This window comes from Podarcis erhardii (assembly GCF_964252035.2).
Source record: "Podarcis erhardii genome assembly, chromosome: 2".
In the NCBI taxonomy this organism is placed as follows: Eukaryota; Metazoa; Chordata; class Lepidosauria; order Squamata; family Lacertidae; genus Podarcis; species Podarcis erhardii.
In genome coordinates this window covers 74,601,924-74,614,411 of record NC_138498.1, presented here as the reverse complement: position 1 = coordinate 74,614,411, position 12,488 = coordinate 74,601,924, and the positions used below count along the sequence as shown (strand labels likewise).

Here is a 12,488-nt window from a genome sequence, read left to right as displayed (position 1 = left end):
TGCCAGAAACAGTATCTTCCAGCCACCAAAGGTTTGGGTAAATAGGAATGTTTTTAAATTCCTCCTCAAAGTCAGTAATGAGACAGACCCTCACTAAGGGAGGGCATTCACAAATGGGGAAGTGTCACTGAAAATGTCCTGTCATGGGTCAGTGCAACTAAGCATGGTCAACAAACCCTCACCTGCTGACTGCAGTGTCTGAGATGGTTGATATTATGAAGGAGCTCTTTTGGGTCCCAAGCCATTTAGGACTTCACATGCTAGTACTAACACCTTGAACTGAGCCCAGTAGTTCATTGGCAGCCAATGCAGCATTTTCAGGACCAATTGCATGTAGTCCAATCAAACTGCCCCACTTGCCAGTTTAGTAGCTGCATTCTGCACTAGCTGCAGCCTCTGGACCGTGTTCAAGGGCAGCCCCACATACAGCACATTAGAGTAATCCAGATGGGAGGTCACCAGAGCACAAGCAACAGGTTGTCCTGATCAAGGAGTGGCCATAACTGGAGAATCAGCCTAATTCTCTACTTTTGTCAATTGGTAATAAACAGTCACTATACTTCAGGAACTTCTAAGGTGAACTACTCCATTCTAGAGAGATGAAAACTACATGTTAGCATTTATTTATTTATTGCTGCATTAAAGATACTGACCATTCCATTACCTGGAAACCTGTTTTCCCCTTCCAAATGGAATAAAATAAAGTATGTTGACTCTAATTGGCAGCAAACTCTAGGCTTCAGGATCCTACACTGACATCTTCCACTACATTGCCCTACTTTTTTAATATTTTCTTTTTACAAACAATCCTTATTATAGTAGATCTTCCTCCTGCGCTTATCAATCATGATTCTTCATATGACTGCAAATTACATGGCGACAGGATATTACACTACTAATGATAGGATTGGAATTAGTGTGAGATTGCTGCTTCAAGATGTTTTGATTATGATTTTGATTAAATTTATCATGCACTCTTCCCTAGCAGGCCCCAGGGCAGCTTACAACGATTCAAAATTATGGAAGTTGTCTTGCTAGTGAAGTGTTATTTTGCTCATGCTTAGCCTCAGCAACTGTTTCAGCAGAATCCAGCATCTCTGGATCTGGACTAATTAATGCCCAGAGGAGATTATTATCTTGACTAATCTATATTAGACTATCAGGTGACACCGATTCATGTATAATTTTGTTTCACTGTCAGGGAACTATTGTTTATCATTGGATTTAGGTAGGGAATAGGTGAATTGCCTTTGGGCCAAAAATCCCCCTAAAATTTCCTTCTGCCAGGAAATATTTTTAAAGTGTGTCATGTAAACTGTCAGGATGCAAAAAATGGTTTTAGGTTTATGACTTTACATTCATACAAACCGCACACACAAAAAACCACTTGGTCCAGAGATAAAATTCTGCAGAGAAGAACATTTAGTGCAAGATGAGTCTTCTTCTTTGGTGATCACTTGTAGCCGAGTAAGATTGTCTTCAATGAACACAGTCTTAACAGTGAGTCTGAAAGAGACTGTGGAGGCCAATTCTGGATCCACACGTCCTTCCACAGTGGGGACATAGGTTTCCATGCTTTCCTCTTAGCTTGTTTCTCCCTTGCGCCCTGAGTTTGAGTGTCTTCAAAGTCCACAATACCTTTGGTAAAGGGTGTTCTCCAATTGGAGTGCTCACAGGCCAGTGTTTCCCAATTGTCAATGTTTATACTACTTTTTTTTAGATTTGCCTTGAGAGAGTCTTTAAACCTCTTTTGTTGACCACCAGCATTACACTTTCCATTTTAAAGTTTGGAATAGAGTAGTTGCTTTGGAAGACGATAATCAGGCATCCGAACAACATGACCAGTCCAATGAAGTTGATGTTGAAGAATCATTGCTTTGACACTGATCTTTGCTTCTTCCATTACACTGACATTAGTTCGCTTGTCTTCCTAGGTGATATGTAAAAATTTTTGGAGACACTGTTGATGGAATCTTTTGAGGAGTTGGAGATGGTTTTTATAAGTGGTCCATGTTTCACAAGTATATAGTAAGTTTGGTAGTACAATAGTTTTGTAAACAAGAATTTTGGTTTCCCTGTGAATGTCTCAGTCCTCAAACACTCTGCACTTCAATCGGGAGAAAGCTGCACTCAGAGCTCAGGCGATGCTGTATTTCAGTATCACTATTGGCTCTTGTGTAAAGCTAACTGCCCAGGTAGGAAAAATGATTGACATTTTCCAGTGTTGCACCATTAAGTTGGATCTGTGGCACTGCAGAGGGCTTGTTTTGTGCTTGTTGGTGCAGCACTTTGTTTTTTGGGATGTTGAGCAATTGGTCAAGCTTTTCATAAGCTGCAAAGCTTTTTAGGATGGTTTGGAGGTCACTGGACACAACGTTGTCATCAGCATATTGAAGCTCTATGACGAAAGTTATGGTAACCTTACTCTTTGTTTTCAGCCTATTCAAGTTAAAGAGCTTTCCATCTGTTTGATATATGATTTCTACCCCGGTGGGGAGTTTCCCTTCGGCAATATGTATGATCATGTCAATGAAAATAATAAATAGAGTTGGGGCGATAGCACATCCCTGTTTGACACCTGATCCCACTGTGAACAGTTTGCTGTAAGAGCCATTGTTATCTGTGATTGTTGCTGTCATATTATCATGGAGGAGCCGAAGGATGTTAATAAATTTATCTGGGCAGCCAATTTTCAGAAGGACAGTCCACAGGGCATTATGATTTACAGTGTCAAAGGCCTTAGTCAGGTCAATAAATGCCATATACAGGGATTGGTTTAGTTTTTTTCAGTAGATTTAGATAGCTAAAGCCCTATTCATCTTGAAAACCAACCCCTGCAAGATGAGTAGGGCTTTAGCTATCTAAATCCACTGAAAAAAGTAGTCCACAGATGGTGCAATGAAAATCACTGAACACTTTTCCTGTTCACCCATTAGCTTATATTCACCTTTCAAACCATTGTCATTTAAATTATTTTGTAATAGGACACAAAGTGAAAAGTACAGTACTAAAAACCTCAACCCCAACTCATTTGTCATTTGAACTTCCTGCCTGTTCATTGTTTACATGCCATGTTTTCTGTAATATGCATGTATCTGGTTTATCATGTGCATGCATTGTTTCTTCTTCATCTGGACAGTATTGGGCTCAGTACACAGGCTATTGCTGTTAGAATCTGCTAATCCCCAACTTCCTTTCTGCAACATTGACAGGTTTCACCATTTTTTTGTGTCCTCTCAGCAGTAGTCACAATAGTTAGAGTACTATCCATGCTTCCCTATTATCATCTCAGTACCTACACTACTATTCAGCATCATTCTCCCAAGCCTCAATCACTTGGTTCAACAACACTGTTTTGCTGCACAATTCAAAAGACTATATTTAATCTTTAAAGCTCTAAATCATTTGGGTCCATGGTATCTCATGGAACACCTTGTCGTTTTATTTCCTTCTTTGATTTATGATCTGCCAAGAAGACTTTCTTGTATCCAGCTGCCTAAACACTGGCGGTGAAATCTAGGGACATTCTAGGTTGTATCAGCCTGCTTTTGGAATTTCATTTTTTAGGAGATTCACTTGACAGATCCTCTCTAACCCTTTAAAAACTAGTTAAAACTGACATATCATTACTTGATATAGGCATTACTGGTTCCTGTTGCAGTATTTTTATTGCTTTTGAGCAAAAATGATGCAAAATTTTTATTTTTGTTAAAATTTCTGTACCACCCTTCATCCGAAGGTCACTGGGCATTTACAATATAAAAACACAAAAATACATACTATAATAAAAAAATAAAAACAATAACCCCCACTCAGTTTAAAAGGCCATAGATTGTTTAATTAGCAAAAGGCCTGAGAGAAGAGAAATGTTTGGGGAGGACTTCCGGTGCAGCGCGATCTCGTCGCAAGCGGGGACTTTTCCGTGAGGGAAATCCCGGGCTATTTTGGAGGATAAAGGGGTGCTACAGGGCGCGGTGGCCCCCCAAAATACCCCTGGTGGGTGTCCAGAGGGTCAGGATCCCAGCGGGACCAGGAGCGGTCAGCCCGGCCGTCAGGTAGCTTTGAAAGAAGTGAAGAGAACGGTGGAGCGGATCTGCGGGTTGAGGGAAGCCATTATCTGCCTCCAAATAGCGAAGCCCCGAGCTTGCCGAAGAAGCGCTACGCTCTCAAATTAAAGGAATCCGGCTCCAAGCAAGTTAAAATCTGGAGTTATAAAACAAGGAAGTCCCGGAGTGAAAGGAGAAGTTTGCGGAGCTCAGCTGACAGCCGAAATCAACTTTGACGCAGCACTACTTGCGGAGCTGGGAAAGTGAAAGTGAGTTGCCCTAGCGGATACCGTTTTTCCCCCTTTTTGAACTCTTTTAAAAAGTAACTTTTCAGGAAGATACATTATATCAAAGATACTGCTATAGTAAAAGGGGGAACAGAAGATTAACTGTTTCAAATTGAAGTTCTGGGTGTAACAGAGGGTGTAAGTGATAGGAAGGGGCGCTTCTCCATTTTTACTTGGAAAACAAAAGGACAGCGAAACGGAAGAGAAGGCTCCGACGCCATTATGGACATCTTATGCGTCCATGTATAGACACGTCAGTTAAATACATTTGAGCATTATTATTTGGTTGGTGTAAACCGTCTTTTTTTTCATATATATTTCATCTTTTTTTTTCTTTTTTTACTTGTTTGGCTCTTTTTTGGAATTCGGGGTATAGAGACTGACGGAGACTGACATATTTTGTCACTTCCTTTTTTTTATTTTTTCTGGAAACAACGCCACACTAATATAGATTAAGACCTCTAGTGGCTAAAGAGAGATAGTACAACTCGTTTTTCTCTTTCTCTGTGGAGTTTCGTTTTATATTCCTTATCTGATGGACTTTGATGGTTGCTAAAAGTTGGACAGAACATTGGATATAAACTTAACATTTGACATTTAAGTTGTTTCCCCTGAACGTATAATTGGATTATCTTCTGCTATAAGTGAAGAGGATTTCGAAATATTCTTTCTTTGCTCTCTTCCAATTGAACTTGGAGAACTAGCTACTAATTTGACATTTAAATATTTTATCTCTCCCTCTCGTGTTTGACTGGATTCTACTAAGAGAATAACATTATAAAAAGGATTAGCCTGAGTGGAGGCAAGAAGACAACACAGTTGGCCCTTATATGAACACTTGGTGATATATATAAGTTACAAAGATTATTTAAATTTGAATAACTGTAAAATTTGTATTAATTGTGAAATAACTGTGAAAGGGTAAAATTGACAAACTTCGGTGGGTGGGGCGAGCGGCTGGGGGTTTGGCAAGAGGCTGTTGTTGAGTGGGGAGAACAATTGGGGTAAAATGTCAAACCCAACAAAGAAAGGGGCTGATGGTGGGACACCTGTCGAGAGGAAAGGATCTAAACAAGAGACAGATTTCAAAGCAGATATTTTAAGAATGTTTGCGGAAATTAAGCAGAGTGAAAAGAATTTAGAGTCTAAATAGAACAAGTGGACAATAAGATTGGAAAAATGGATAAAAAAATTGACGAAACAGTAAATGAACTGAAAGGGCAAATAAAAGAAGCGTTCAGAAGAACGCAATCTGTAGAAGAGGGATTGAAGAGGACAAGATTAGAAATGAAAGATGTCAAACGGGAGGAAGAGAAATTAAAAGTAGAAATAATGGAATTAAATAAAGCTCAGGAAGAGATGAAGGATGTAATAGCGATGAATGAACTTCGGCAGAGGGAGGTGAATCTGAGATTCAGAGCTGTGCCAGAGACTCAAGGAGAAAATATCAAAGATAAATTGATAGTAGAATTGGCAAAGTGGATGGAACTACCTGCAGAAGAAATGGCAAAGGCGGTTCAAAGTGCATTTATAATGAAAGTGAAAACAAGTAAAGCAAAAAGATTTACAGGGGACTGCCTGATTACATTTAAAGATAGAGAAATGAGAAATATGATTCTACAGAGGAACAGAGAAAAAAGATTGAATATAGATGGGAGTTTCATAATTATTTTTAAAGACATACCAATTAGACTGCTTAAACGAAGAGATCCTTATAAATCGCTGGTCTAGACGTTAAAGAAAAATAACATTGAGTTCAGGTGGGAGTTCCCAGAAGGAATTTCATTTATGTATAGGAGTAAGAGGCACAGACTGACAAACCCAAAGGAAACTGGGAAATTTTTGAGGAAATATAAAGAATTAAAATCAGATCTAGAGGAAATCAAAGGAGCAGACGGAAGAACACTAGGAGAACTAAAACCAGAGGAGGAAGAAGGAGAGAACGGAAAGAAAACGGATGAAGAAGAAGATGAGGAAGAAGGAGAGACAGACAAATTATAGGAAAATAATTAAATTTTATTTAAATTAAGGCATCATGGCATTAAAAATCTGGAATTGGAATATCAATGGGATGAATGAAAAAAAGAAGAGGAATAAAATTGAACAGTTCTTAAAAAAGAAAAACTTAGATATCATCTGCTTACAAGAGACACACGTAGCCAGAAGACATAAAAAAATATTAATCAACAAAAGATTGGGAAATGAATTTGTATCATCAGATAAGGAGAAAAAAAGAGGAGTGGTTATATATATTAGAAACCAAATTGAAGCTCAACAAATTTTCAAGGATGAAGAGGGAAGGATAATAGCGGTTCGAATCAACTGGCAAGGAGAAAATCTGATAATAGTCGGGATCTACGCACCGAATGGAAATAAGACTGAATTCTACAAAGTTTTAGAAGAAAAACTATTTGAATATATGGACCAGAAAATCATCTTAATGGGTGACTTGAATGGAGTGATCTCATTAGAAATGGACAGACTTAGGGAAGGAACAAGTAAAGAAGGGAAATTACCAAAATCTTTTTTTTCAATGATAAAAAGTTGCAATTTGATAGACATTTGGCGCTTCAAACACCCATTAGACAAACAATTTACGTATTATTCCGAACTGAATCAGTCAATGTCAAGGATAGATCAGATTTGGATCTCGAGTGAACTGACACCAAGAACCAACAGATAGAAATCCAACCGAAAGTAATTTCTGATCACAACCCAATAGAATTTGAATTAAGAAGCCTCAAAGAAAGAACTTTCAGATGGAGAATGAAAGATTATCTCTTAGACGATCAGAAAATAGTTGAAAAAGCGCAAAAGAAGCTAACAGAATATTTTGTAGACAATTGTAACAAAGGTACAAAGGCTAAAGTTGTGTGGGATGCCAGCAAGGCAGTAATGAGAGGATTCTTCATTCAGCAAAATTCAATCAAAAATAAAAACAGAGAAAAAGGTAAAAAAGAAATTTTGAAGCAAATAATGGATAATGAACAAAAATTAATTAAGAAACCAAACAATTTGAAGATAAAAGAAAAGATTAAAGCTTTACAAGCACAGTTTGCTATCGTAATAAATAGAGAAGTAGAATGGAATATAAAGAAACTGAGACAAAGAAATTTTGAATTTGCGAATAAATCAGGAAAATGGCTTGCATGGCAAATAAAAAAAAGGAAGGAACAGAACACAATAAATAAGATTACAGTAGAAGGAGAAGAGGTAACCAATCCGAAGGAAATTAGAAAGGGGTTCTTGGATTATTATAGAAGACTATACAAAAATAGAGAAAGAAATAACTTGAGGAAAATAGAGAGATATCTGAAAGATAAAAAGGTGCAAAAGATCCCTACTGGAAAAAAAGAGCAACTGAATACCCCAATTGAAATAGAGGAGATAAAAGAGGCGATTAAAGAATTAAAAAGGGGAAAAGCTCCAGGGCCGGATGGATTCACCGCTTGCTATTATAAAGAAATGGAACCTACTTTGATAACGCCATTGAAGGAAGTGATGAACAACATCTTAAGAGAAGGAGAAATTCCGGAAACATGGAAGGAGGCATATATTACATTTATTCCAAAACAGGATTCAGATTTAACCCAAGTCAAAAATTATAGGCCGATCTCACTCCTAAATTTAGATTACAAGATATTCGCTGCGATTCTTGCAAAGAGGATGAAAAAGATTCTATTAGAAATTATACATAAAGACCAGGCGGGCTTCCTTCCAAGCAGACAGATGAAAGACAATATAAGAAATATAATTAATATGATGGAATATCTGTCTGTTAGGATTGATAAACAAGCCACAATTATGTTTGTCGATGCCGAAAAGGCATTCGATAATATAACATGGGATTTTATGTTGAGAAATTTAGAATATATGGAGATTGGCAAAGAGTTTCTTAACGGAATAAAAGCAATTTACACAGAACAAAAAGCCAAACTGATTATAAATAATGTAGTCACAGAAGAAATAAGGATACAAAAAGGAACAAGACAGGGATGCCCACTCTCACCGTTACTTTTTATAACGGTATTAGAAGTTCTTTTGAATTCAATTAGACAAAATAAGGAAATAAAGGGTGTGACAATCGGTCAGAACGAATATAAGATCAAAGCGTTTGCAGATGACTTGGTAATAATGATTGAAGAACCAATAAGTACGGTAAAAGAAGTTTTGGAGGAAATGGAACAGTTTGGAAGTGTGGCAGGTTTTAAATTAAACAAGAAAAAAACAAAAATGATTGTGAAGAATATGGATCAAGATCAAATAGAAGCAATGCAACAACAAACACAAATAGAGGTGGTTAAAAAGGTGAAATACCTGGGAATATGGATAACTCCCAAAAATATAGATTTATATAAAAATAACTATGAACCAGCTTGGAAGGAAATAAAAAAGGACCTGGAGGTGTGGGGAAAATTGAAATTGTCATTTTGGGGAAGGATCTCTACAATTAAAATGAATGTGCTTCCAAAAATATTATTTTTATTCCAGACTATCCCTATAATTAAGGGGAGTAAGATTTTTAAAGAGTGGCAAAGAGCAATTTCAAGATACATCTGGCAGGGCAAAAAGCCGAGAATTCAATTTAAATTGCTAACAGATATAAAAGAAAGAGGAGGCTTTGCCCTGCCAGATTTGAAACTGTATTATGAGGCATCATGTCTTTGCTGGATGAAAGAGTGGATTAAACTAGAGAATAATGAATTGTTGGATTTAGAGGGGTTCGACAATAGATTTGGATGGCATGCTTATTTATGGCATGAGAAAAAGAGAGTCCATAAAGGCTTTGAGAACCACATCTTCCGGGGTCCCTTAATTGAGGTATGGGACAGGTATAAAAACCTATTAGAACCTAGAACACCACGTTGGTTATCACCTCTAGAAGTCATGAGTGTAAAGAGAACTAATATGAGAAGTAAATGGATAACATATGGTCAATTGTTATTTAAAGAAGGAGGAAAGTGGAAAATAAAACCGTATGAGCAGGTAAAAGAACATGTATATGATTGGCTGCACTACTTCCAAACAAATGAGATGTTTAAGAAAGATGGTAAAGAACGAGGTTTTGCAGATAAGGAATCGAAATTTCAAAGTGAGGTTATAGATAATGATGGTAAAAATTTATCTAAAATGTATAAACTGTTGTTAGACTGGAATTTGGAAGATGAAGAAGTTAAGTCGGTGATGATTAGCTGGGCCAGGGATGTGGGTCATAATATACAATTTGAGGACTGGGAGAAACTATGGAAGGAGGGTCTAAAATTCACTGCTTGTATGACGTTAAAAGAAAATATGATGAAGATGTTTTATAGATGGTATATGACACCGGTAAAACTGGCAAAAATGTACAAGACATGCAATAGGTGCTGGAAATGTAGGGATAAAGAGAGTACTTTCTATCACATGTGGTGGGAATGTAAGAAAGTGAAAGACTTCTGGGAGAAAATATACAATGAGTTAAAGAAGATTTTAAAATACACATTTATAAAGAAGCCAGAAGTCTTTTTGTTGGGAATAGTAGGAAATGAGATAAAAAGGAAGGACTGCAAATTCTTTCGATATGCAATCACAGCTGCAAGAGTGTTACTGGCCCAGAGATGGAAACAGCAAGAAATACCGACCGTGGAAGAGTGGAGAATGAAACTGTTAGATTACGCAGAGCTAGATAAATTGACAGGGAAGATTAGATACTTAAGAGACCAAAAGTTCATCGAGGACTGGGGGAAATTTGTGGAATATCTGGAATGTTTAAGTGAAGGACAGATGACGCTTAAGGGATTTAAAGAAGCACTGTAAAAAAGTAAGAAGTATTGTCTAAAGGGAATAGAAAAAAAGAGATAAATAATGTCAATACAAATTTGAGAAATGTGTAATTAAAATTATGACTATGGATGATTTACGGAACAGCTGAGGGAAGTCCAAAAGAGAAATAAGTTATGAAAACGATGTGGAATTAATGTACTTTGTTTTGTTTGCTGATGTTGATTAATAAAAATTATATGGGAAAAAGAGAGAAGAGAAATGTTTTGCTGGTGCCTAGATATATGTAATAAAGGCAGGCGAGACTGCCTGGGGAGAGCATTAACCAGCAGGGAGCCACTGCAGAAAAGACCCATTTTTGTGCTGCTGCCCTCTAGACCTCTTGCAAAAAAAGGGGGGGCCTTAGATGATGGCAAACCCTCCAAGTTTCCCTATTTTCCAGGGACATCCCTGATTTAGATAAGCCATCCCAGATTCTGATTTGAGCTCAGAATGTCCCGCTTTTCCTTAGGAAGTACCTATTTTCACTGAAGAAATATTGGAGAGTATGGCATTGCCCCAGTGAACAACCTAGCAACTGAATTCTATACCAGCTGAAGTTTTCAAACTGTCTTGAGTTTGGCAGATGAGGGATGGAGAGCTTTGTTCCTCATCCGTAGCCTGATGTATTTCTATGCCAGATGCAGTTGGGCAGGTACCAATAAAAGAATGGTGATCATAGAAAAGAATCCCATGTATCTTGAAAACTACTCAAAAATAGGAACACTCTGACCCCTTGTGGCTGAAGCTGTCCATTACAACTAGAGAAACAATATTGATACTGTAATACTTTGTGCATGGATATAGCAGAAGAAATAATAAAGAAAACGCATAGATGTTTGAGGCCATGATAAACCACCAGAGTGACAATCAAATGAAAAAATGAGGATAGTATCATTTTCAAATACTTCTATATTTGTATCACCAGTTTTGCTTTAGAAACATTTTCCTCCCATATATAATATGTTCTGTAATTATCACATATCAGGGCCTTGGAAAATGCTTATAAAGGTGCTTTACAAAATAGACTGAAATCCTTTGCACAATCATTTAGGAATAAATCCCTTGAATTTAGAGGAGCTTAATTGGAACTCGACAGAAATATGGTCAAATTGAGACAGTTCAGCAAAGTGGTCATGTCAAGCAAAGGCATGTTTTTTGGTTATAATAATATTTATTTCAGTTTACTTACAGTGCACACATACCAACATATCATACTGTTTATCCAATGCCAAGGCATTGATAGAAGATATAGAAGATCCTATAGTTGTCAGGAGTGAGCCAGCAGTAAACCACACTGTGCAAGTTGGACTCTTAATTAGCAAACACATGATCTGCACAGGAGTGTAAGGTCTAATGAGTTCAATAAATCATCTCCAGCAGGTCTTCCCTCATGAAGCAGTCCCCACCTTCCCATAGCTGCCTAAGTCCCCTTCTCTCCAGGGATTTCCCCCCAAGTAGTTGGAGGCAGTGTCTACACATGGCTAATCTCTTCTCTTTTTATGCCTCTTCTGGTTCTGGCACAAAAAAGGATGAGGAGGCTTGTCACAGCAGGAGGAGGAGACTCCCATGACTCTTCATCAGCCTGACTCATCTCTGCTTCTTGACCTGCCTCCTCCCATTTTCCTTCTTCAGCTTCTGCCTCTGATTCTGGACTTCTATCCACCACAGACTGCCACTCTCCCAGCTCACTAAGCCCTGTTACCTCCTCAGCTTCTGACACCTCTTCCCAGTCTTCTCCCTCTTCTCACGGTGACCACTTTATCACCCTGGGCTCTAAGCCTTCTTCCCTTGGTGGCAGTGTTAGAAACTGAGATAGGAAAGCTAGGAACTGACTGGCACCTTAAACCTAGATTATGGGCGCTGCAATGGAATGTCTAGGTACACTTTTTTTATATATCAATACAAAGCTGAAAATGAATGAACTGCAGCTAAAATCTCATACAGTGGTTCTGCTCCTTCCTCCTGGGCCGTGTTCAGAAAGTGGTGGGGGGGATGAGTGTTCAGACCCCTGGGCTCTTACTTGTGGGGTGCCTCAGGGTTCTGTCCTGTCCCCCATGCTTTTCAACATTTACATGCAGCCACTGGGAGAGATCATCAGGAGGTTTGGGCTGGGTGTTCATCAGTATGCGGATGATACCCAGCTCTACCTCTCTTTTAAATCAGAACCAGTGAAGGCAGTGAAGGTCCTGTGTGAGTGTCTGGAGGCGGTTGGAGGATGGATGGCGGCTAAGAGATTGAGGTTGAATCCTGACAAGACAGAAGTACTGTTTTGGGGGGACAGGAGGCAGGCAGGTGTGGAGGATTCCCTGGTCCTGAATGGGGTAACTGTGCCCCTGAAGGACCAGGTGCGCAG

At 38.4% G+C, this 12,488-nt stretch overlaps 1 protein-coding gene across 8 annotated transcripts in view; it reads left to right on the top strand.

The window, feature by feature from the left end:
* The window catches only part of LOC309335440 (semaphorin-3D-like), a 63,728-nt gene that overhangs the window by 1,865 nt on the left and 49,375 nt on the right, over positions 1–12,488 (top strand). For 5 of the 8 annotated variants that reach the window (XR_014153502.1, XM_081850478.1, XM_081850480.1 and 2 more), the window contains exon 2: positions 1,935–2,028. The exons of 2 other annotated variants lie outside the window; for them this stretch is intronic. The gene's annotated coding sequence lies outside the window, so the exon portion shown is untranslated. Of the gene's footprint in view, positions 1–1,661; positions 2,029–12,488 lie in introns of those variants that run through there. One more of the 8 variants, XM_081850475.1, reaches the window with a different exon arrangement.